This window comes from Hipposideros armiger, unplaced genomic scaffold (assembly GCF_001890085.2).
Source record: "Hipposideros armiger isolate ML-2016 unplaced genomic scaffold, ASM189008v1 scaffold_950, whole genome shotgun sequence".
NCBI classification, from domain to species: domain Eukaryota; kingdom Metazoa; phylum Chordata; class Mammalia; order Chiroptera; family Hipposideridae; genus Hipposideros; species Hipposideros armiger.
This window is the reverse complement of record NW_017732300.1, coordinates 532061-558840: the sequence shown is the minus strand read 5'-3', so window position 1 is coordinate 558840 and position 26780 is coordinate 532061. Positions and strand designations below refer to the sequence as shown.

At 49.0% G+C, this 26780-nt stretch overlaps 1 protein-coding gene across 3 annotated transcripts in view; it reads left to right on the top strand.

The window, feature by feature from the left end:
• Nucleotides 1-26780, top strand: part of LOC109375438 (protein FAM163A) — a 69630-nt gene that overhangs the window by 11482 nt on the left and 31368 nt on the right. For 2 of the 3 annotated variants that reach the window (XM_019630829.1, XM_019630827.1), the window contains exon 1: nucleotides 2094-2708. The gene's annotated coding sequence lies outside the window, so the exon portion shown is untranslated. Of the gene's footprint in view, nucleotides 1-1190; nucleotides 1345-2093; nucleotides 2709-26780 lie in introns of those variants that run through there. The other variant, XM_019630828.1, reaches the window with a different exon arrangement.

Here is a 26780-nt window from a genome sequence, read left to right as displayed (position 1 = left end):
TTTTTTCAGGACCCATCAGCTCCAAGTCAGGTTCTTGTCCTTCAATATTAGTTGTGGAGGGTGCAAGCTCAGCTCCAAGTCCAATCACCACTTTCAATCTAGTAGCGAGGGGGTTAGGGGAGGTGCAGCCCATCTCATGCTGGAGTCGAACCAGCAACCCTGTTGCTTAGAGCTCGCTCTCTAACCAACTGAGCCACCCGGCTGGCCCTTTAAAAATTAGTCTTGATTAAATGATCAAGATTAATGAGTATAAGATTCTTGCAGTCCATAACTGACAAAGGCGTATAGCCAGCATATACCAAGAACTTTTATGCATCAATAAGAAAATATCAGACAACTGAAAGGACAAATGGCTAAAGATTTAAACAGGCACTTTGCAAACCAGAAAATTCAAATAGGCTATAAATGCATGTAAAAGTGCACAGCCTTATTAGTAATTAGGGATACGAAATGAAGGTCACAATTTTGATACCATTATATATCCTCTAGATTGACAAAAATAAAGAAGTCTAACAGTATCATGTTTTGGCAAGGATGTGGAGCAGCTGGAAGTAACCATACATCTTTGGTGGGAGTGTTTTTATGACAGTTTGGAAAACAATTTGGTATTATCTAATAAAATATAAGCATACCCCTTAGCCCAGCAATTCCACTCCAAGGTATTCACCCTAAAAGGTTTGCACTCGCACACCAGGAGATATATACAAGAATGTTGTTAGCAGTATTATTTGTAATAACCCCAACTACAACTACATACAACAAAAATAGATGACCTCACAGATATAACCAAGAGAAAGAAGAGGCCAGAAACACACACACACACACACACACACACACACACACACACACATAAATTTATGTCCTATTATTCCATTTATAAAATGCCCAAAAGCCAAACTAAACTGTAATGTTCAGGGATGCATAACAAGATGATAAAACTATAAAGATCTATAAAAAAGTAATTACCATAATGTCAGTATATATATGAGTAGCCGTTGCTTTAGGGGGAAAGGAAGGGCTATGAAAGGAAATTGGGGGGCAGAGGAGATTCTGGGGTGATGGCAATGACTTGGATGGTGATTACACAGCTCTGGTTTATGACGACTCCTGAGGCTATAGATAGATGTACCTTGTCTGCACTTTCATGTGTAATTGTTTATCACCAAATAACACTTCTCTTCATATTTCAGTTTTGCCTTTGAGAAGAAATGAAATGAGGGAAGAATGTAGGTGTGAAGTTTGACTGTGAGAAAAGGCAGCACATGAAAATCTGAGGTCAGAATTAACCTGTGAAGAGAGAGAAGGAACAAGTTGAAGCCACAGTAAACCTGCTGGAAAGATCAGGTGGGTAGCTTGCCTTTGGATATATATTTTTTAAATAGTGTTTTAAGAATAATACAGTTTGTTCCACGTGCTAAATTTCTTGTTCCCCCTACTTTACAAGTTGGACCTGTGCTGAGGAACCACAGTTTTTCTATTTTTTGTTTTAATGCATTATTCGTAATTGACTTGAATCCTCCAGACTATCCACGGTATGAGAAGAACACATTTGATGTATGAACACTCTCTGTTTGAGTATTAACCTGGGTGATCCCATGTCGCCCTCCAGGGACTTCCCTCCTCCCCTGTCTTCCTTCAACCAGAGTTGGAGAGCAGGGTCAGAACAATGAACAGACCAGAGCAGGGGAAAGTTCCCTATTGAGATGCTTTGGAACTGCTAAAAAGTGGCAGTTTCCTTCCATCTTATCCAATCGTGTTCTCCAAGCAGACTAATGGTAGAGCTTACCGTTAAGGGATACAGGACAAAAGCGACTCGTAGGAAGGGGATGCTTTTAGACAAGAAATCTAGCGCCCCGTTAACGTTTTCTCCTCGTGTTGGGGACCGCGGTAAGTCTCTTCTCCTTTCCTGCCTTTTCTGGCCAGTACAACTCTAATTACATACTGACTGCCCCGCCCTGAGGACAGGGTACCCCTCCACAGCAGGGACATCAGGTGTCCTTGGACTTCCAATGACCCGTGCGGGCCAGAAACAGGAAAGCAGATGAGCCTTTCAGGTGGCTTGTGAGGCAAAGTCCAGTGGACAGCGACACGCCCTGGTCCTTAAGGCTCTCGTTCTCTCAGGATTTTCCGTGCTGGACCCGATCTACAGCGCGCCAAGTCCCCTGTCAGAGGCGTTCCCAGGGCGCCCGACTCCTGAGTTTCCATTTCTTAGGCAAAAAGGCAGTGGAGCTAAAGGAAGGCTCTTTGGAAGGCTGGCACCAGCCCGTGCTGTTTTCTCGCTTCCCTTCGCCCTCCTGCGGGCAGCCTCTCTCTCGTGGGGGAGTCCCCTAGGACTGGGGCCAGCGCCAATCAGGTCGCTTGGTACCTGCCCCCAGCCCCGGCCACCTGGAGGGGCGATGAGGTTCTCAGCCCCGCGCAGGGCTAGTACTTGGAGCGTCTGGGCGGGCAGAGGAGCCTCACGTGGGCCTCCCCAGCCGCCGGCTCCCGGAAGGACGCGCGCAGACCGGGTGGGAGCCGAACGCGGGAGCCACCGCCGTCGCGGAGCTGCCCAGCAGCGGTAACGGGTTGGGACGCGCCTCCGCACCCCCAAAGGGAGGAGAAGAAAAGAGGGGTTGGGACCGGGGCAGGCCGCGGACCCCGCGGGCCCCTGGGCGCCGCTCGTGGATGTGCCTGGCCACGCGCACTTTCGAGGGAGCTTCTACACCCAGGTAAGCTCGCCCGCCTCCCACTGCCCGTCGCGATCTTGACCAGAGCCCCCCGCGCTGCGGCTGGGTCCGCGCCCTTGTTTTCGCGTTCCACACCGGCAGCGGTTCGCTCCGAGGGCCACGGCCATGCACGGGTGGGGGGCTGGGGGAGGCGGGAGACTCCAGCCTCGCGGCCAGGCTGTGGGTCGCATGGTCCCCGCCCCCCGGGCGGACTCGCCGGGTCCCTGTCCCTGGCCGCGCCGGTATCGCTCTCCTCCGCCGGTCCTCGCCGCCGACCTGCTTGCTGCGCCTCGGAGCCCGCGAACACCCGGGGACCATGCGGCGGCCCGGGCTGGGACCGCTGGGCATGTGTGAGTGAGGGGGCACGGGGACCGCGATGGGGGTGCGGATGGGTGGCGTGGAGCTGCCCCACCGCCGTCTGTGCAGCCAGGTTGGTCCGAGCGCGCGCGCCTCTGGGCTTGGTTTGCTGGTGATTTTCCTGAAGTTTTGCAAAACGAGGAGGACGGAGGTTCGTTCGCGGCGCGGGGGTCGGCTTCTCTGCCAGTGCTTACGGGTCCAAGACCGCTGGGCGCCCACCGCCTGCTTTGGGCAGGCGTGGAGACACCAGACTCGCGTCCGGGCCACCAGGTACATCTTCTTGAGGCCCCAGAGCCAGCGGCCCGCACCCCTGTCCCCCAGGGCCCGACGCGGTGGGCTGGGCCCTGCTCAGCAGCCCAGAGGAGGGTTTGGCCCAAGTAGAGAGACTGGGGAGCGATCAGAAAGCAGTGTGGGATCAGCCCTGTCCTGCTCATGTCCCCTTCACCCCAGCCTGGCCAGGTGGGGTAGGCAGAGTGCTGGGCTCTGGGAGATCACCCACAAGGGTGGCTTCCTTGTCCCTGCGCGCCCCGCGCCCCCTCCAAGCAGCGAGGGAGGCAGGGTTGGAGATCTACATTCTCTGACAGCGCCCTTGGGCTACATACACCACCCATATTTTCCTGCCACACTTGGACATTTGTTTTCTCTGGCTGGAATCGTGGAGCCCTGGAAGTTGCCTCTTCTTAGCAACTTTGGGTGGTTGAGGGACAGGTACCCACCACGCAGGCTGGGCCCCAGTCAGCGGAGCTGCTTCCTCCCACTCTTTTCCAGCATGCTCAGCCATGGACTTTCCCCAGCCTTGACCAGCTTGTGGCCTGACTGAAGGACCCCGGTTTGGAGGAAGGGGTTCTCAACCCCAGGGCGAGGGGGCCAGTTCCACAGAGGCAGCAATGTAACTGGCAGGCGTTGATGTCTGTGCAGTCAGATCTGTATGCCCTGACCTGTCCTGTAGTATCTGAGCCAGACCCACGTTTTATGTGATGTGAGACAATGATGGGGACTTCAGATCTCATGTGTTCACTTTGTCCAAGATTCCCTGGGATTCCGAGTCCTGGGGAGAAGGCAGCGAGCGTTCTCTGTGTACTGATGAAGTACTTAGAAGTATATTTCAGATCCTGCCCCTTTCCTTCAAGGGGATGACAGAGCAGAGGAATAGTCTCGGAAAGCATCATTCTCTGTAATTTCTCAGACCTCTCTCTGGAGGTTCCAGCCCTGTGCCTGAGAGGAGCTAAACCAGCATGTAGAGATAGGGGTCATGTTGACACCCAGGAAGGAACTAGAATGTGGCTCCCCAAGGTTCCATCATGACATTAGGCGAGTCAGCAGCAGCCCCCTCCTCAAAGTTCCCTCTCTCACATATGGGGCGTGGCTGTAATTTCTACACCCTGAGGGATGAAATGAGACAGGACCGTGTGCGAATGGAAAAGCCTCTGAAGTCCTTTGGAGTGGGGCTGGGTGGGTGGGTGGGTGGCTGGGGGGTTCACATGCACAGGTAGAAACCCTAGTTTTGGGCACCACTGGCATTCCTGTCAGAATTAGAAACATGCATTTAGTGACCTCACCAAAAACAGTGCTCGGGAAAGGCAAGATGGACTCCGTGCTGACGAGAGCAAGTCCCTCATGTTTTGCTCAGGGATCTCTGTTTTGTCTCTAGCTCGCCCATCTGTAATTGGAAATGAGCTCTTCTTAGTCCCGAGAGCACCTCAGTCTGTGTACAGACATTGTCTGGGTGATGGAAGGAGGAAGGAAACTGGCACAGGAACGGCCCACCCCTCACCCAGAGGCACAGGGTGGGGTTTTAGCCACATCTCCTGCTAACTTTGGAAGGAGGCTGAGTTGGATCACAGGAGGGGCTGGGAATTCTCCGGGGTGGCCACTTCACAAAAGAGCTGCTCTACCCTAGCTGGGCTGGTCCAGGTCTTGTCAGTTGTGAAAACTGCCCTGAGGTTTCAAATCTAGCCTGATGATTATTAACAGTAATGAAAGCTGCTGCCTATTTATTAAGTACCTTCTATGCGCAGACACAAGGCTTTGTGCAATCACGGTTATTATCCCCATATTTCATTTGGGAGAGGTTAAATAACTTGCTAAGATCATCAAGCTAGTAAGTGGAAGAACTGTGCTTGGAACCCAGGTCTCTCTGGTTGCAAAGTCCCTGCTCCTTCCACAGGGCCACTCTCCTCCCATGGAGAACAGGCATCCATGCGGTAGCTGAAAATCCAGAGCCACTGGGAATAAAGACTGTTATTTGTAGGTCTAAGAGATGTGACCCCATTAGACTTCAGGGGAAGTGCTGGCCTGGTAAAACTGAATGTTCTCTGTTCCCGCTGGGACTCAGAGGTTTAATCCATACACAGAGATTAACTCATTAACATGCAAAGTGCAAACTAAAATGACATACTTATTCACCTTTCAATTAGCAAACTTCAGAAAGACGGATAAATTGTTGATGAGATGCTGGAAAAACAGGCACGCTCATACATTGCTGGCCGAGTAAATTGGCACAACTTCCTCAGAGGGCATTTTAGAAACATCTCAAAATTCGAAATGCCCATGCCATCTGACCCCATGGTCCCGTCTTTAGGAATTTAACTTGATGTTATACTTGCCTACACATATACATACGTACACATTATAGAATTGTTTGATCTGTGGAAGAACATCCTACATGCTCATCAAAGGACGACTTGACAAAAATATCTTGTGGAACTTCCACATAGTCGAATACAGTCTGTTCATCCATAAAAAAAAATAAAAAAAAAGAATCAGGAAGCTTCCTCTAAAACGGACATGGACCGATTTCCAAGATACGTGGCAAAGTGGAAAGCATGCGTAGAGTGTTCATAACATGCTACTGTTCATGTTATAAAAGAGGAGGGAGAAGGAGAGTTCCAAGATGATTTGTATGTCAGCACATAACTATATACACAAAACCTAATAATATCTGTTGCCTCCAGGGAGAGTGGACCTGTAAACCCTGTGTATCTTTTCAATTTTGAACCATGCGATTGCATTAACTTTTTTGTTGTTGTTGTTGTTTAATCCTCTCCTTGCTCTGTGCCTGACATTCTCTCAAGCGCTTCTCTGTCAGGTTGCTTGAGGGGTTCCCCTTGGAATAAAAGCTCTGGGTGGTGAGACCCCACAGAGCCATAGTATCTGACCATCCAGAATTCCTTTCAATTTAGAAGTTGTGCTCGGAAAGCTGGGGCGAGAGGTATTTTTAGACCCCTCTCTGAGCTGGGTAAATAAGATCTGATCCTCCAGCTTTGAAAACCAAATGGAGAGATAGAAACAACCCCTCACTTTATTGCCCTCATGTTCTCCCGTGTAAAGCCTCAGCATCGGATGGGATTAGTAAGGGAGCAGGGGCAGTGAGGTTGAGTGTCAGAGAGCAGACGGGATGTCGGTCTAGTCCTGTTGTTGCATTTGGACCTCGGAAAGGAGAGGAAGAGAGATATACTTGAAAGAAAAGGTTTGGAAATTATTCTGGGGCTTAGGGCTCTATTGCCCCAGAGGAGAAAGGGAGGTTATTGATGTGAGTTGTCACATCATCGATCAGTGTATCCCTGAATGCCCCATTGGGTGCTTTCCATCAGCACAGGTGCCCAACTCAGTTGTTTTGTCCCCCAAATATTCCCTTCTGCTGATCACCCAGCCTGGAAGCCAACAGATGCACAAAGCGGATGGAGGCAGGTATCAGGCACTGCCTTCCCTCCTTCAGGTAGGACAGGCTATTCAACAGCAGGAGCAGTGGAAGAAAGACTTGCTTTCAGTCACACGAGATGGGGCCCTCCTGACCTGTTAGGGGGTTAGCCTTCACCGGGAGCTTTCTGTGTTCTAGTTACTCTGTTGAGCACTCTGCCTACATTATGTCTCGTAATCTCTTGATCGATACGTGCGAGAGACCAGGCTCGTTGCCACCAAGCAGCACCACCTTCCTGCTCCCCCTTCTATGGCTTTTCTGTAACTTGCAGCACAGGCACAACAGCAGCACGCGGGTGTCACAGACTCAGTTTGGGTTATGACAGCATGTGGCTGAGCATGTCGTGCTTTGATGGATGAGCTGGAATCTTTGCAGTCTGCGTAGGTTTGCACAAGGCATGGTTTGGGGACAAAGCAGTTGGCGTTCTTGGTCTGGATGTCCATCCCTCTGGCTTCTGTCTCTGTGTGTGCATTAGGGCTGGGCTGAGGGGCTTGTGCGTGTGATGTTCCCCAGGGACGGAGGCAGGAGAAGGAGCAATTGTCTCTGCTTTGGTCCAGATGCTAGTGGTGCAAAAGGCTGTGAGGAGGTGCTCGCGAGGCCCTTTGTCTGCACTCGAGGAGGAGGGTGAACAGGGTGGCCGCTGAGACTCTGCGATGGGGGTCTGCCTGCTGCTTGGGAGAAACAGCCTGATTGCTGAGATCCTCACTCACTGCAAACTTTCTCCTCCCACGCAGCTCACCGGCTGGGACTCACCTCTGACTCCCATCCCATTTCAGAAAGGAACAGCTTGAATGTTTCCCCAAATAAATTCTGGAGCACATAAGGCAGCTTGTGCTGCCGTTGTCCTCAGGGTGAGAGCACGAAGCTGTGGCTGCCAAAACCTAGCCAGGAGGGGAAGGCCAGATGCCCCGACTATTTTTTCAAAGTCACCTTATGACACAAAAAATGATGTTTACATAGCATACGAGTAACGGGTAGTCAGTTTAACCTACTTAAGCTCAGAAAATATCTATTGTTCAAGGCACTGGGAAGACAGACAGAGGAGCACGGTGTGGTCCCTGGGCTGGAGTTGCCTACAAGGCAGTGTGGGAGAGGGACATTCAAGTAGAGGCACAAGTGACATGCTGTCATGTGCAGAGAGGCTGACATGAATCAAAGGCTGGCCCAAGTAGCTCTGATAGATGAGATTGCTAAGGTCTTCCTGGAGGAGGTGATGTTTGAATTGGGCCCTAAGGGTTAAGTCTGATTTTGATGGACAAGCTCAGCAGAAGTGGCTAAGAGAACAGTTTGGGCAAAGGCACAGGGTTACAACAGAATATGGAGTGTTGGCAGATACACTAATATCAGTCACGTCATTATTGACCCAACTTCTGCCACAGACACGCTCCATGGCATTTTTCAGGTACTTACAGAATGAAACTGTTTAAATCCCCATAACTAGTTAGTCACTGTGATATGTTTTTTGGAGGTAAAATCAACAGGGCTTGATGATAGATTAGATATTAGAAGTGTAGCCCACACACACAAGACCTAGAAAGCTATAATAAGTTTATGTCGGGTTCGTTTTGCTTTTTAAAAAAATAACGGGTGGTATTTTACATATGTAAAGTCAACATTTCTGTTGCATCCAGCCACTGTGTCACCATGAGTTTTTCAGGGGCAGCAGAGCATAACAGGAAGACCCCTGGGGATGAGAAATCAAGTTCCACCTTGCCATTTTATTCATGTTTATTCGATCATTCATTTGTTCCTGTATTCAACAAATGTGATCCGTGTGCCTGGGCCACGTGCTGGGCTGACTAGGGAGAAGGTAAAGGGAAAGCCACAGTCCCCGTACCCTCCAGAAACTCAGGCATACCTCAGAGATATGGCGGACTCAGTTCCAGACCACCGCAATAATGCGAGTATTGCAATCAAACATGCTTTGGTTTCCCAGTGCATATAAGTTATGTTTACACTATACTGTTGTCTATGAAGTGATCAGTAGCATTATGTCTAAAAAATACATACTTCGACTAAAAAATACTTTATTACTAAAAGATGCTTATCCGAGCCTTCCGTGAGCTGTAATCTTTTTGCTGGTGGAGGGTTTCGCCCTAGTAACCTGCAAGATCACCGGTCACAGATCACCCTAACAAATATAACAATAACGAAAAAGTTTGAAATAGCATGAGAATTACAAAAATGTGACACAGAGACACGAAGTGAGCCAGTGCTGTTGGGGACACGGTGTCGATAGATGTGCTCAACACAAAAGCTGCCACAAACCTTCCATTTGTAAAAAACGCAGTATCTGTGGAGCACAATACGAGGAATGCCTGCACGTGGATGAGGTCACCAAAGAAGGTGGTAAATGCCACAGTGAAAGTAGGCATAAAGAGCTGTGGGAAAACATCATACGTATGTGTTTAGTAAATGCTGGTTGCCAGAATGGATAAGCAACACGATAAACAGCACCAGATACCACCAAGAGAGCAAATCAGAGGGTGAAAGTTATGTCTTTGGATTTGGCGAGTGACTATCAAACACTTGTTCATATCCTGAAACCCATGGAAACTGTGGTGCTCTCGGGAGAACACCATGAAATATTCATATGTTAACGTGGCCGACTATATAATTTTGTAAAATATCAGAGAGCATCTTATGCTAGATTTTTCCACAGATGCAGAATAGCAGGCACCAAGTTCAAAGAAAGAAAACTTTATGAAACAAAAGGTATAAGAATATTCTGTCATCTCATTTCTTTCTCTACAAATTGGGGGAAGACTACCAGGATTCTATTTCAGTACAGGAAACCCTCTGCCCAGCTGGTCAAACACCAGGGCTCCACAGGGGCACCGTGCTGGCAGTTGGAAGGCTGTTGATGACTTTAGCAAGGGCAGCTTCAGAGAAGTAATGAGGCCAGAACCTAGATAGAGTCAGGTTGAAAAGGGAGGGTCGCATTTTCAAGAGGTAAACAAGTATTTATTGATTGTTACTGGGGATATGATGTTGAGAGGAAGAAACCAAAGCCATCAAAAGCCCCCAGCCCTCATGGAGCGTGAAGTCATTCAGGAGGAAAAGATTTGTGACATAGTAAATGTAAAGTGACACTGTGATACAGGCATAGAGTAGAGGTACACGACATTATACGAGTGTGTAATAACATAATCGGAGGTATGGGACCATTCAGGGAGGACCCAGGAATCCCTCCTGAGGAACCGATGATTGAACCGAAACCTGATGAGTGAGTAGGAGCTAAGGAGGTGAAGGGAGTTTGGAAGCTGGGAGAGAATATTCCAGAAATGGGCAAAGGCCATGGCTAGAAAGAACATGGTATTTTGAGGTGTCAAAGGCCAGTGGACTGGGGTGCAGAGAGAGGGAGAAACATATGAGTTGAGCGGGACAGGTAGGAAGTTAGAACATGCAGTCTTATCAGCCACAGTAAGGACTGCGATATTGATTCTAAAGCAGCGTTGGTTGCTGAAGTACTTAAGCAGGAGGGTGAAATAGATTTTTCATTTCAAAATGATCACTCTGGCTGTATAGTGTGGACAGTATGTTTGAGGTGGTCAAGAGTAGATCTGGGGAGACCTATTAGGAGACTCTTGAAGTAGTCCAGGCGAAAGATGACAGTTGTTTCGACTGGGACGTTTGTAGGAGAGATGGAAAGAAGTAGATAGATTTGAGCGTTTAGAGGGTAACATGGACAGGAAGTGATGGGTTGGATGTGATGGTTGAGGGGGAAGTGTTGAGAATGAGTCCTAGGCTTCCCGCTTTGTAGCAGTGGGTGGTGGTCCATTCCCTGAGACAGGAAACAGTGGGAGAGAACTAGGCTTTGGGGTGAATGTCATGCGTCCAAGCTCAGCCATGTTGTATTTGAGGAGCCCCTGAACCACCTGAGTGGGGAGGTCAAGTGTGCAGGTGGATGTGTGAGCAGGAGTTTGGAGGAGAGGTCTGGGCACGAGATGTGCCTCTGTAAGTCACCAGCGTCTGGGAGTAATTGAAACCCTGGCATGGAGAGAGATGATAGGCTTGGAAGAGAAGGTCTGGATTAACTTCAAGTAGAGGAGGATACGGCTGAAAAGCAAACAGAAAAGGGAGAGAGACCCTGAGGGAGAGGAAAACAACCAGGAGGTGAAAATATCCTGAAAGCTAAGAGCGGAGTGTTTCCTGAAGAGAAGACAAGCATAGGTGCTGCCGAGGAGTCAGTTAAAATGAGAACCAATAAAAACCCATTGGCTTTGGAAAGGCGGAGGTCAGGGGCGATTTAGGTGAGAGCCTCAGTGATGTGACGGGCCGAGTCAGACTGTAGCTGGTGGAGGAGAAATTGGAAAGCGAATAAATGGACACTGCATGTAAATAAGTCTTTCCAGAGGTTTGGCTGTGGTTGTTGGAGAAATAGGGTGGTTTTATCCTGTTTCAATGAGAGACAGTTGAGCATATTTAAATGCCAATGGAAAGGACCTGGTTGAGTGGAAAGGTCTGTAGGTCAGAGGCAGGATAACTCATAATGTAAGGTTCCTAAGAAGAAGTGTGCACAGCATCAAACGTGCAGGGCTAACGGGAGAGATGGAGGGTAGGATAAGGGCAGATGTCAATACGTGTGTATATGGTGGTGGGCAGGTGAGGGTGTTTTACCATTGAAGGAAGCGTGGGTAGCAGGGAGACAGATGGAGGAGGAGGCTTATTAATGGGGGTGATGAGGACAGCGAACAGAAAGATGATGATATTGGAGCACTTAGCTGTGTGACGTTGAGCCCATTTTCTTACCTGTAAAATGGGAATAATAACCAGGATGCCTGGCCCATAGCAAGTGACCAACAAACGTAGGCTGCTGTTTTCACTTTTATCCTCACAGTGAGCACAATGCTGAGCACATGATTGGTTTTAGCATGAAATAGTCATCAATCCCCCAGATTATTAGTACCTGTGAGTAAGAAGTAGATGGACATCTCTCCATCTGTACTTGTCTCACTTCCCATCTCTGGAACACCAGTCTCTTCTCTCAGCACTTGGAAGCTCTTCCACTACTTCATGCTGAGGGATTTGTAGGTGGTGCTTAGCCAGGGCATATTCTATCAGGGGATTTAATCCTATGGGCAGGGCACTGGGCCAAAGTGAAGAGAGAAGAGGTACAATTAATCAAGAGCCCGATCTCCCCTGACCGCATTCATATACGGAAGACGGGGCATCTTTGGGACTCGTTTCTTTATTCCTTGCAGAATGTCTGTTAAAGCCACGTTTTGCATCAGGCCTGCACCTAGACTGAGATACAGAGATGAATAGGAATGGTTCCTGCCCTCGTGGTACTAACCTGATCAGATAAATGTTATAATGACTGTATCACATGCTGGGGAGCACCGGGGCAAGAGCCCCTAGCTGTGCCCGGAGTAGGCAGGGAAGGCTTCCCAGAGAAGGAGTGTGTGAGCTGAGATGTGAAGATGAATGTATTTGCAGACAAGAAGGGAAACAGACAAGGAGGGCACAATCTGCCAACAAGAAGGGAAGTTTCCTCGGCCTTCTAGGCAGGAGGAGGCCCAGGAGGCTGAAGAAATGGCAGGAGGACTGGAAACTGTATAATCCAGTAATGTCAGAACAGGACATGGCAGCCTGGCATGCTGCCTCCTTGGCTAAGGACCTTGACTTGACCCGATAGGAGCTGGGAGCCACTGTAGATTTCTGATCAGAGCAGAGTGATTGGTCAGGAGATAGTGGTGGTATTCCAGGTGAGGGCTGACCAGAGAACAGCTCTAGCGATATGGGTCCAAAGTATGGCCATGGTAGCAGATGAGTGAATTGAAACTAAAGGCCACTGGCATTAAGGAGGTCATGGCTATTGGAGGCTAGGGTGTTAGAGAAGTCATCTTCACGCATGTGGAAACTTTGGAGGATGATGGCAGAACCTTAGGAAATGGGGAGACAATTGCTACAGTCCTCAGTGAGTGAGGGAGAGTCAGTGACAAGGTGAGGGATAGAGTGAAGAATAATCAAATAGCATGGACTTCAAATGAATATGGATTGTCACAAGACAATGGAAATAAAACACTCTAGACTCTAATTCTGGAAGGGAGAATAGACTCATGAAAGATTTGGGCTGTTGCTTCTTATGTCCAAGGTGACAGCCTCCCCAAAGCAGGTAGGACAGATTTCCAAGATGCCAGGCCATTGAGTACTGCTTGAGGACAACACACAGCATTGCAGATGGGTACCCACAGATTCAAGATCTCAAAAATCAGCTGAGTCCTCATGGTGACTCCACAATCCACGATGTCCTTGCTGGAGTCCCTTTCCATTTCCAGCCTCTTCTCCTGAGGCCTTGCTGTTACTGAGTGTGTCCTCTCACCATGGCAAAGCAGTTAGCCAAATGGCACCCTTCATCTCAGAGTGCTGACAGTTCAACCTGTTTTCTCTTAGTAGATGGGTGTCATTGCTGACTCACTTCTCTGTTGGGCATCTACTCTATACCCGCTGCTGTGCTGGGCACATAGGAGGGTTCAGAAAATTCCTAGACATGTCCCTGCCCTCAAAGACCTCAGCGTCTAATTATTGGGTTGTCGGAAAAGTCATGACTTTTATTCCTAGCATCTTTGCTGGGAAGGAGAAGAGGGGTAGTTGGGATAACAGCTACAGGGGGTGTGAAGAGAAGCAATGGGTTGTTTTTAAGAGTGAAAGAAATTTGAACATGTCCATGGCTGAGAGGATAGAGCCAAGAGGGGGAGAGGGGAAGGAACAGGTGGAGACTATTCCATGGAGCTTGGACCGGATGGAGAGGGAGGAGGTGGGATCTGGACCACAGGTAGGAGGCTGCGCTAACCAGGAGGAGGAACCTTGAGCCTTTAGGCATGAGGGAAGAGGATGATGGTTGGGATAATCCTGGGTAAGATGTGGGGATAGGCTAAGGATGGGGACAGGACAGTCAATTAGATCACCCTTCATGGTGTCAGTACCCTCCCTGATGCAGGCAAGGCTGCGTGCTAAGAGGGAAGAGGATGGGGCCCAGTGGGGACAAGAAACAGACCCTAAGGGAATGGAAATATTGTGGACTAAAGGCTTTGAATTTTTGAGTCCAGACAACTGAACAATGATGATCGTGCCGGCAGAAATGGGAGTTGTTTGGGGGAAAATTGGGTGAGGATGCTAAGGATGCTTTTGAGCATGTTAAGTTGGGGAGCAATGGCATGAAACCCCTAAGAACATGTCCCACAGGCAATGAGACTGGCTCAGGGGGGTGTGGCAGTGGGGATGGAGAGATGTGAATGGACTTGGGGTTTGCCTTCTTGTGTCCGATGCCGCACGTATTTTGGTCCTACCCAGGGTTTGGCAGTACTGATTCTGGGACCCCCTTTACTTTATCCAGCAGCATTGATTGATTGCCTAATGTATGCACGACATGTAAGACACTGACTCAGGCAGCTCAGAGTCTAGTAGGGAGACAGACACAAAACAATAACAGAGTGTAGAGGTGCGTGGTTCTCTAAGCATGAGCTGTTGCGGAAGTCCGTGGAGGGGGAGCTAAGCAAACCTGGAGGAAGGGAGAGAGCCGTGGAAAACTTGGGGGGGCTGACACCTAACCCAGCATGTAAGAAATCAGCTCACGAAGGGATGTGAAGGAGAATGGGCTTGCCAGGCCTAGAACGACCCAGCAAAGACCCGGAGGATGCAAACATCACGACAGGGCAGGGACAGGTGAGAGAGGAGGCTGGAGGGGTTGGCAAAGGCCAGATCCAAGGAGCGGATGCAACCTTTGGGTCCCTAGGGGTAACTGACAGCATGGTGAAAACAGGAGCAGCTGGGAGATGTGGGGCCCCCAGCTCCCAGTCTAGTTTCCTCCAGTGCATCCCCCTCTTGCTACTAGGGGTTCTTTCTAAAGTCTCGAACTACATAGGGCCGCTCAGTGTTCCTGTCATGTGTCCCACAAGGTTCCCCACGATGGCCCCTGAGTGTTCCCATCCCACGCCACTCCTGGCACACCAAGCTACATTTACAAACCTACCACGGCACGTAGATGGTAGAATCCTCATAAATGTGTGTGTGCGCGTGCGAGCGTAACAAAATGTTAACAGTGCTCACACCAAGTGGACACAGTGGGAGGGGATTTTAATTACCTTTTGACTTACGTGGTTTTTAAAATTTTCTAATCCACAATTATTTTGTGACAAGAAACAAACAGCAAACAGAGCTGCCCTCGGAGTCTGGTTGACAATGGTCCTGAGAATGATTGACCTTGTGGCTGGTTACCCTGACTGCGCCTTGTAGGCACAGCAGTAATGTTCTCCAGGAAGACTGCAAGCGAGACTAATTCATTAAGTGCTTTCAGCCCCGAAGATGACAGGAGCCAGGAAAGCATAAAGCCTTGTTACTACGGCAGCCGGTAGCCTTGATGTCTGTGTGTTTATTTATTAACAGGCCTTTGTGCATCCATCCTCCTACAAGCTCCAGGAGCTTCCCAGCTGACTTTGATATAGATCACACTCTCAAAATGGTACAGCGCATCAGTCAAAAGAAAGATGGGGCTGGATGCCCAGGGGATTCAGACGAGCACACTGTCCAAGGAAGCAAAACTGTACTTGCGAGAATATGACTGGGGTCAGGGAGGTGTCAGGTGAATGGGCGGTCAAGGAGCAAACCGGATTCTAGGCTCACTTTCTCTACGCTAACAGTTTTCGAATGCCTTTTTCAAGCCAAGCATCACGTGTCGTCCTCTAGACACTTCTCCCCACCTTTAAACTTCACAACGGTTCTGCTTAGAATTATTCCCGTTTTACAGCTGTTGAAACGGAGGCTCAGAGAGAATGAATACCTGGTTAATAACAGAACTTAGGTTTTAACACAGCTGTTTCTTCACTGAATGCCACCCCTCCTCCCGGTATCTATTTAATGGTTACTGCTTAAAGGCAGGGGATTTTAAAGCTTGGAAAAATGGCCTGTTGGTGTTGGCTTAGAAGTTACTCAGCATGGAGTAGATGCTAAACACTCTTGTTGAATGGATGGATGGATGGATGGATGGATGAATGAGTGAATGAATAAGTGAATGAATGAACAAAAGAAAGGACGACTATTAAAAGGTCATGCAATCATGTAAAGGCTGAGAGAGATAATCACATCAGTAACCTATCTCATAGATAATTGCTACAAATGGCCAGGATTCAATAGTTCTTTCTGTTCTCTACCTAAGATGAAAAGTATAGGCCTCTAATGGGAGTAAACATTAGGAGAGTCATTTTTCAAGTGCTGGAGAGAACTGGGGTTGTGCTGGGTATGTGGGTCAGTCAGTCCTGTCACAGTTTGGGGGAGGAGAGGCACTATCCTGGTTGAGTTCCTGTGCACACCGCTGGATGCCTGGTGTTTTCATTTGCAGACTGGTCACTAAGGGTCCTACCGTTTGCCTGCATGGCTCTATTCTCATGATCTAGGGACGCAGAGCAGCAACGAGGCCCAAACAGCACAGCTTCCTGGGCCACTTGTGAGAGAAACGCTTCATTCTTGTTTTTTCAAGGTTGTGTGAAACTGACAGCCTTTCCTTGGCTCAAACAAAGAGCCGTTTTTCTCTCTGTGTGTGTGTGTGTGTGTGTGTGTGTGTGTGTGTGTGTGTGTGTGTGTGCGCGCGCGCGCGCGCCGTTCAGCTTGAGGTTCGTTACTGGGTCAGCAAGCAGAACGTGAGAGTAGCTCTGGTTCTCATTTCTTATCTCCTCATTCATCTTCCTTGCTGTGCCTAGAAAAAGCTCCGTTGTTCCTTTTCCCAGCTCTGCCTTAGGCAGCAACAAGAATGCAGGCCGTTGTGTCCAGACCACTGCAGGAGCCTGGAAGAGAAATATTTGGGGCAACACGATGGTCCTTCTCTCCCAGGAGGTCACAGCTTCCGTGGGAAGAGAATGGACACCAGCGTTTGATTACAGAGCAATCCCGTTGAAGTTACTATGAAAATCCCGCGAGCGAAGGGGCTGTGAAGACTGGACCGGCTAGTTTCTTCTGAAAAATGAAGGCGGTTGGGGTGGACTCTCCTTTTTCCTATTCCTCCCTCTGCTGTAAGAATGTGTCATTCTTTAATCACAAGGTTAATCAGGAAAGACCTGATGGAGCTGACTTCTGAGGAAGGGCACAGGGCGCTCAGGAGAACTGCAGCTCAGCCTGAGAGAAGACACGTGGTCTCTGGTGGTAGGCTGGAGCAAGTCTCATTTTACAGATATGGAAACTGAGGGCCAGACTCCCCGCCCCGCCCCCCCAAAGGCAGGAAAATCCTAATGCTTGGACTTGTCCAGTGACTTCAAGACAACTGCCTTCCCCTGTCTGAGAAGAGGTACTTTTCTCAGTGGAGGAATCTGACTTCCTGTCCTGGGCCATCCCTCAGACTTTGCCCTTGGTGGCTCTTTGTCAGCTCCAGCCAATTTGGATCAGGGAACTGCTTTTAAAAATTACTTATAAAAGATCCCACACTGACTGAGCTCTTTGCATTTTATTTGGGAAATCATAAACGGCTCTCAGTCCCCTTGAAACCTGAACCAATCCAATAACTTTCCCAGGGGCTCAAAAGATACAAGAGTTACAGATCTGGCTGGCAGTACCGCAGAACATAGAGCCGATGGGGGTGCAGGGGGGTGACCTTGACCAGGGAGACACTAGCCAGGACTTCCATCTGCCTCTTTCTCTTAGGACATCGATACTGTTGCATGCCCCAGCAACAGGCTCCTGTTTATACTCAAGGTCGGGGTAGAAAGGGTAGGGGAGACGGCGAGGCAGATTAGAGTATACTCATTTGAGGAGTAGGGACTCAGCTACAGGTGGAGAACGAGGCCTTGGTATGAGTCCTGTGGACAGGCTTTGGGTTCCTCAAACAGAAGCAGGTTGTCCAGACTCCTGATTCAGTGTTCCAACAGCTCAAATTCTATAATCTCAAAGGTTTCCTATTAGATTTTACTTCCTTCCATTCTTTCTGTTTCTCTTCTGTTCACTCTTCAGGTATCGGTAGGCCCAAGACTCCCAGTTTCAGCACTGAATATCACATCCAGGGAACCCTCTCAGTCCTGGGCAAACCAAGACCGTTGGTTACCCTAAAAATACTTCCCAGCTCCAAAAGAAACACCAGCTCCCTTGTGGAGGTGGTCTCACATGGTTAGTAAGAGCGCGGGCTCTGGGCACGTGGCCAGGGTGCAGATCCTGGCTCCGGCACGGCATCCATGCCAGGCCCGGGGCAAGTCACTTGACCTCTCTGTGCCTCAGTTGCCTCATCAGTAAAATGGGGATAATAATCTATACCACAGGAGGTTGCTCTGTGAAATTACATAAATCAACACATGGAAAGCACTTTGATTTAAAACAGTGCCTGGCTCATAATAAGGACTCCGTAAATGTTAGCTACAATTATTATTTTGTCAGCGTCTGCCTGGTAATGAATAACAGAGATCACAGGATCTCAGAATTGATGGGATGCCTTCTTAGGTCTCATCCCAGTGCCCCTAAATGTAAATGCACCTCACACATTGTCATGACCCCCCTTCTGTGTCTACCTCCCTCCCTTTCTGCTTCCCCTCACAGTGGTGACAGCTACCGCAGGTGGAGGTTGGTTTGACCGGCCTTCGAGTGGACGCTACTCCGATTTACCTGGTGGTAGGCAGAGCAGGTAGGGTGTGGTGTTCAGTACCTCCCAGACTTGAACACACATCCCCTTGGGAACCTTGTTAAATGTTATTTAATGCCAATTCTGATTCAGCAGGTCCGGGTGGGGCCCAAGAGTCTGCATTTCTAACAAGGTCCTGGGTGATGCCTCGGGTCCAGGGACCACACTGAAAGCCAGGCAAGGCCACTGTGTGTCAGCCTGTGTGAGTTTGAGCAAACGCTGTGAAATTCATGCCTGACTGAAGCTCCTCAGATTCGGGCATGAGCACTGGGGGTGGGCGTTGCTTAGATGGGCTCAGAGCATTGGAGGAGAGCAGCTCGGGCTTGAGAACCCAGCGAGGCGCCAAAACCCTAAGCAGGTGTTGAGATCCATGGGTTAGGAGCATTGCAGGCAGTTAGTAGCGGTAGGTAAGGAAGTGAGTTGTGGGGATTTTTGCTTATTTTAAACATCAGAGCTGGCTCAAGACGATTGCTTCAATCATATCCTTCTCGCTCACGTATGTCGGTGGATTTTCTCTCTTCAGTGGTAGACAGAGGACTGTAGCGCCCCACCGGTGCCCGGGAATAACACTGGGTGAGTGTGACAGAGCCAGCATGTGACTGCAGAAAGGTTCAGAACTGCTGGCGTGAGGGACAGATGCCCCAACGCTGGGCCTCTGGTCCCCCACCCAAAACTGCCTCACAGTGACCTGGCCTGGGAGGGACCTGACACTTCCTTGGCTCCCTCACAACGTGGGTCCGGATCTTATGCCCCTTTTGGGATGGGGGGACCCAAACGACCTGAATGCCAAAATAAGCATAGACACCCTCGCGCTGGAGGTGCCTTTACTCCTTTTTCAAAGCCCTGAACCGGAGTCCCACCGCCATCCCCCTCTCCAGCTGTCTTCCCTCAGAGACACCAAGACTACGTCACCGTCCAGTGCAGTGAATCCGCTGTCTGCCCTGTGGGCTCTACAGATTGCAGAGGAGCCTGCCCGGCAGAGCTGAGAGGTGCAGCTGAGTGGCCAGCGCTGCCCTGGGTTCCCTCAGGCCAGGTTTGTGCTCATTTGAAAAATGGCCTGTGATGATGAGTGCTAAGAGCACTCTGCACGCCCAGCGCAGCCCTGGGAAGAGATTCGGGGCACAGTCTTTGCAGCATCCTCCCCTCCACACCCCGTTGTCAGCAGCCGCGCATTTTTAACCTCCACTTGTCTGCCCAGTGCAGTGCACGTGTGTATCTGTCACTTCGGACCCCCCCGCCCCCCGCATGGCTGCTCCCGGCCAACTGGGCCTTCTCCTTTCTTCCCAGAATCTTCCCCAAGGACAGCCCAGTGGTGGTGATCAAGGCTTCCACTGTCTTTTGGTTCTCTTACTTGGTGGACCCCAGCCCCCAACTCCTACCTTAACGGAGCCTGCCCAGCCCCCTGGCGCCCCCTACCTGCAGACTGCTGGGATGCAGCCTCGGGCTTCCCGATGGATTCCCGAAAAGTTGGGGAGGCTCCAAGTACAGCTCCCCTCCCACCCCGTTTCCCTGAAGGAAAGTGAGTCCTGATGCGCCTCCCAACACAGATCAAAGTAACAGCCTCCCAGAAGTGTATTATGTCCCCCCAATTCCTACAGCCAGAACGGACCTCAGAAGTGGGTTTTTTGTTTTCTGTTGTGGTGAAGAACAACCTAAAATTTACCATCTTAACCATTTTAAGCGTACAGTTTAGTAGTGTTCAGTATATTCACATTGTTGTGCGACATATTTCCAGAACTGTTCCATTTTGCAACGCTGAAATTCTGACCCACTGAACACTAATTCCCCCGAGCCCCTGGCAGCCACCTTTCTGCTTCCTGTTTGTATGAGCCTGACTACCTTAGACACCTTGTATGAGTGGAATCATACAGTGTTTGCCCTTTTGTGACGGGCGTATTTCACTTGAGGTTCATCCATGCTGTGGTATGTGGCAGGATTTCCTTTGTTAAGGCTGCACAGTATTGCATTGTATGTATATACTACATTTTCTTTATCCATTCATCTGTTGAGGGACGTCTGGGTTGCTTCCTCAGTTTTTATAAGCCCTTTATTTTGCAGCTGGTCACCCACATAAACAGAGTGACTTGCCCAAGACCACACAGCCAATCAGATGTCTGTTCAAAATTTGTATTGTTGTTTCCTGGGTTCTGGCATCAGCATTTGGGGAACTCTGGTCCAACCTGAGGTTACTGGGATTGGCCTCCCAAGATTTCTATAGGCTGAGAGGCAGGGGGTGCATCCAGGCAAGTCGTGATGACTGTGAGAACATCCCACTGTGGCCTTGGTGTGGCCCAATGTCCTATGTGTATGGACACTGGATTTTTTATGATATTAGGGAATTGTGAATTTGTTGAGGTGTGCTAATGGTTTTGAGTTGTGTGTTTTAAAAGGAACAACTTTTAGAAATGCATACCGAAATGTTTGTAAATTACATGTATGGTGTCTAGGACATGCTTCAAAGTAATCAGTAGGACGTATGGATGGAGCAAGGCTAGGAGCTTATTATCCTGTTCTCTTTTCTTTTGTATGTTTTAAATGTTCCATGATAAAACAGTTTTAATTTTTAAAATTTTGTGTAAGCTTATGTTTGGACAGGGCCACACTTGCCTCCCACTCTCCAGGAATTTAGTGGATTATTCCTGAAATGGGAGCACTTTGGGCCATTATCAATTTTAAGTTACAGAGAATAAAACACCGCCACTGTTGGGCAAAGGATATAAAAACAAACAAAAAACTCCCGCAGGATGTAGGGATGACAAATACGAGTGTAGCCCTGTGGCAGAGGTGTCAGTGGTGTGAGGGGCTCAGGTTTCTCCACTGGCTCTGGCCTTGGGCCTTCCTCCCTGAACCTGGGAAGCTTCTCCCAGATCTTCCTGTCAGCAGTCAACAGCATTCAGTACATTCACAGTGTTGTTACGCAATCACCATCTCCGCCTTGTTCTACATTTCCATCAGTCCAAAATAAAACCCCCATAACCATTAAGCAGCTTCTCCCCAATCTGCGTTCTGCCCCTATGAATTTGCCTGTTCTGGAAATGTCATATGAATGGAATCATGCACTATGTGAACTTTTGTGTCTGGCTTTTTTCACTTGACATAATATTTTTGAGGTTTATCCCTGTTGTAGCATGTTTCAGAATGTCATTCCTTTTCGTGGCTGAATAAGACTCCATTGTATTGCTATCGTATTGTATTGTATGTAGACAACATACTATTGTATATGCCACAGCTTCTTATCCATGCATCCACGGATGGAACTTTGGGCTGTTTCCGCCTTTTTGCTGCTGTCACTAGTGTCTCCATGAACACATGTGCACAAGTATTTGTTTGATTACTTGTTTTCATTTCTTCTGGGTATGTACCTAGTCATGGAAACACTCTACATTTTTGCCCCAGCATTTAAACATGGACTTAAATTCTGCTGGCAAATGCTTGTCAAAAGCTCAGTGAAGAGAAATATTACTCATGACATGTTTTTAAACTTCAGGTTTTTTATGCAAAACCCTTTTGTCAAACAGCTGACCCCAAGCTCTAATATGTAAAACAGAAAGGCAGAGATGTTCCAGGTGAGGCGCATGAGGAGGCCAGAAGCTCTGTGAGATCAGCCTCCCTACACCACCAGCCCTCTCCCCAGTACCCCCAGGGGACCTGAGGAGGCCCCCTAGACTTCCTGGGCTCTGGGCAGCATCCATCAGAACCACCGCTCCAGGTGCCCGAAGCTCCAGAGAGCTGCGGGTTGGAGTCCTGCCACCTTCTGGTACACTCCCTTTCAGAGCTTTGTCCTTGAGTGTTAGGCCCTCAGGCTGCCCTGGGAGAAGCTGCTTTTTTATATTTGTAATGACGTAGTAACAACCTTCCTATGTAGATCTCAGCCTCCCCTTCAAGAGGACTCTAAGGAGGAATTCCTCTCAAGGCTTAGTGGAGAGAAAACCTGAGCTCCTCTTAAACTGTGATTTGTTCTAACTCACTGTATTTCCCTTTTTGCTTTGGCTGCTAGGAAGCTCAGAGTTAAATTTACAACCCATGTCCAGCCATTCTGTATACCAACTTTATGACTGGCTGCACATTGCTAGGCTACCCTCCTTACCACCTTTGTCTATGTAATTTTTATTCCGCTGAATGGTATGTATTTCTGAAGCACCTAAAGTCCTTTTTGGGCTGAGGTAAGATATAAAAAAATCATTTTCTCATCTTGGCAGTTGTGACTATACATGTCCTCCCACCATGAACTCTGTGATCAGAACCTCAGTTGGTCCAGGAAAGATCATGAAGAGGCAAGAGCAGCTCCTCATACCCCACTGCCCTGGTGCCAAGAAGAAGATGCCACCCAGGGCAGATCTAAAGGTGGCGGGGGAGCGGGGAGCGGTACGAGCCTTGTACATCCATTATCAGTTTCAGTTCAACCGGCCCTGAGCACCTGCTTGTGAACAGAGCTGTATAAAACAAGAGGCAACACAAAGATGGTCTCAGGCCACTAGGGATGCTGGAGGGTGAGACAGCATGTGCACAAGTGACTGTGGTTAGTACATGGAAGTGGAGTGCAGTGTTATGTGGCCCAGGAGCAAAGGAGAGCAAACGTTTTTCTTACCATGGGATCTGAAAAGAATGAGGATTTGGTATGGGTTTTCTGACAAATGGTGGTAGTAAAGTAGCATTCTTTCTACTATCAGAGCTTTAGCTCGACACACACACACGCGCGCGCGTGCGTGTGTGTGTGTGTGTGTGTGTGTGTGTGTTAGGGGCTTGTAGTGGGGTCAGGTACCACCTACCCTGCCTAGTTGCACTGTCCTTTCAAACACTGCGGGGTCTAGCAGACCAGCCAGCCAGACACACGCTTGATGGCTGTGTGTCTCAGGCTCCAGGCTTCGGAAGCAGCTTCATAAGGAGAGAGAAGACTGGCCCACAAAGGCAGAGAATGTTTAGGTTTTATCCTAAAGGTGGGAGATACCTTCAAAAGGCTTAGGCAGGAGGGCAACATAGTTGTATTTTAGAAAGTAACTCCCAAAACTGAATGCTCTCAATATACACTCATGTATTGAACAACGATAGGAAATATTAACAGTGATTATCCTGGCTGTTAGAAATTTGGGTGGTTTTATTTTCCTTATACTTTTTTTATCTTTACTGATGTTTATATTATTAGAAAAGGAGTCAATAAATGTTATATCGAAATAAATATTTAAAATATTTTACACTGGCAATCATCTGCCTGGGGCCACAAGGCTCTGAACCAGGGTGTTGGTGGCAGGAATAAAAAGGAGCGGTTGGATTCCTTTTTAAAGAGGGAGTTAGCCCAGGCTGAGGGGGGTGGGGGAGTTGGCTGGAGGGGTCGGAATCTCCCCTTTAGTTTGTGGTGAAGCAGCCCCTGGAGAGCCCATGTGCCCCATCAGTGTTCCTTAACGAGACCCAGTGAGGTTGGGGACGGTGGGTGGCTCTGGTTGGCATGGAGAGCTGCTTCCTCCCCAGGCCTTAAAGGCCCCAGTGGGACTTGGTTAGTGGGTCTCAGAGAAGAAGCCCAGGCGGTGACAAGATGGTGTTTCAGCTGAATGAATAGACTGAAATGTTCCAGGGAACATGGTTTTGCATTCTGACATTTGAGACTAAAAACTGAATATTAATGTGCATTCACATTTCCTGCTTATCTGCTCACATTGGCTTGTGCTGTCCCGCTGTGGGTAAACAGATAGATTTATGTTGTTTTCAAGTGGACGTCCCAAGGCCTCCATAATGACAGGTGGGGTTTGAATGCTGGGAATCCATGTGAGTGAGAAAGCGGTGGCATGTGTCCCTGGCTTGGTCACCTGAGTAAACTGAGCCTCAGTTGATTTGCGTGTGAAATAGAATGATAATGCCACCCCACCTTATGTCATAGGGTTGCTGTGAGCTTTATATTAGATGACATGAAAATACTATGTAAATGATCAAGAGGTGGGTGTTTGTGTAGTTACTGTTGTGAATGTTGTAATTTCTTTTCGGAAGAGATAAGGTTGTTTTTGCAAAGCGAGCACGCCCTGAAGGATGGCGCGCCGTGACCCAGAGTCTGATCTTGGCTCTGTCTCTGGAGCCAAACACTGGGGCCAAGTGGGGTTAAGGGGCTATTAAGAGACATGACACACACGAGCAAGGGGAGCCCTGTAGATGGTGGACCTAACGAGCCCAGGACTATGCGAATGTTTATTCGTGTCATGGGTAACGATCTCAGAGGTGACCATAACTAGTAGGAGAATATAACCTGTAAATTTATAGCCACAGTCTTATTCAGAAAGGAAATTATTTACTATTTGATTATGTGCTTTGCTCACGGGTTGCTGAGCCTGGCTCCCGAGAATGAAATGGAAATTTTTTAATATCAAACATGCTTAGGAAAATACAAGCAATGATATTTACCAATGGCTGTAATTAAGGCAAGACTTCAACTTGGTCAGTTAGTGTGAAGAAGTGACGTATAAGCAAAGGCAAGTGCATGAGACAGGTGATTGCTCTTCCTTGGTCTGGCCGTTGGTCAGTACAGGGATGGTAGCCACGCATACACCGTATCAGTGGTTCTTCTAGCGTGGTCCCGAACTAGCAACGCGAGCGTCACCTGGGAACTTGCTAGAAACGCACGTTCTCCAGCCCGCCTCACACCTGCTGAGCCAGGAACTTTGGGGCTGGGGCAGCAATGTGTTATAACAAGCCCTCCAAGGGATCCTGGTGCTCGCTAAAGATTTTGCAATTCCTCCGCAGGTACCTGCCCCAAAACACTGCATAACTGCTTTTGTGGTTTCTTGTGTTTGCTGAAAATGCCTTGTTCTTCATGCCAAAATAACTAAAGTTCTTGATACTGGTTACACTTCTAACAGTATCTAGTTATATCAGCTAGACTGTAGCTATATTCCCAGACTTAAACCAAAGAACCAGGACTGTGCTTCTCAGCATCTTGGTGGTGTGGGGACAGAGGGCAGCTGTCAATCACCATGTGTGGCAAGAACGAAGGACCCTGCCGTGTTTAAGTGCTCAGAAAGGAGATTACTGGTTTTGCAGGGCCTGGGGAAGGGGAAAATGAGGCATGACTGCCTATGGGTACAAGGGTTTTGGGGGGGTGATGACAATGTTTTGGAAGTAGGTAGTGGTGAATATACTAAAACACCACTGAACTGTACACGTTAAAATAGTTAAAATTTGAATTTTATGTTACATGTATTGTATCTCAAAAAATGTTTTTAAAAATATGGTGCTTTAGTGGGGAGGAATGATTATACTTCTTTGCCCCCCCCACACACACACACACATGCATCCAGCCACAGTACAGCTGGGGCCCATCACAGATGCTCAAAGAGCTCTCTGGCGGTGGGCTGATAGCTCTGAGCCCTGAGGAAGGGGCTCAAAGGAGCAGGCACCTGGGAATTAGGACATGGTTGGACTGTGTGGTCCCTTGGGGCGGCTCCCTGAGGCAAGTGAGCCTTTTCTTGGAGGAAATGCGCCCCTCTAGTTCGAGAGATTCCACTGGGATTATGGAAGGAAAAGTGAACTCAGGTTAGAGAAAAATGACTTCTTGCTTTGAGAGCGAGTTGTTTCCAGTTCCCTGTGAAGAGCACACATTGGCTTCTGTGTCAGAAGCAAAGCTTGGGAGGCCAGCTGCTACTCCTGGGTGTGGAGAAGGCGCCTCCCCAGGCGGCCGGACTCCTGCCAGCCGCAGGCAGCCCCAGGGACCGGGCGGGATGATCTCACAGGCCTGGGTGGAGCAAGCAGCCGACAAGGTCCAGGCCCCTCTGCTCGCAGATATAATCAGCTTTGATGGGCAGAGGTTGAGGCTGTTTTTCCAATTAGGGCTGTTAGAGGATTCTGGAAGGACAACAGACCTGGGACTCATTGGATTAACCAATATAAAGGGGATGAGAAGGGTGCTAATGGGAGGGGTGCTGGGGCAGAGACGGGCAGGGGCGAAGGGGGCCAAGTAGGGGTCGTCAGCAGGGGCACGGTGAGGTCTGGTGATGTGGTCAGGGAGCTGCCTTTGAATGTCATCTCACTGGGCAAGGGAGCTGTGCAGGCAGGTATGGGGCGGGGCCTCCTGCCATCCTGGTATGGCTGCCTGGGGGCCTCTGCTCCTGGGGACCTGGATTCTTAAAGGCCATTGTCAGGGTTCTGGACAATTTCTTATGTCCATCTGCCTTCCCAGGGGCCCTGCAGCTTCTGCCATCTCCACTTTTTAGTTGGGAGCAGTTCTAGGCCCACGCCACCAGGCAGTCCTCCTGGTTTGAGACTGAAGAGCATTAGGGCCAGAGAGATCTGTAAAGGTCCTGAGTGCATGCCTTCCTTTTGCAGTTTGCAGAGGAGGAAACGCTTCCTAGAGAAGTTTAGGGACTTGTCTGAGACCACCCAGCTTATTAGAGGCAGTGTCCATGTTGCATTCCAGGCCCCCCTGTGTTTATCTTTCCTACCC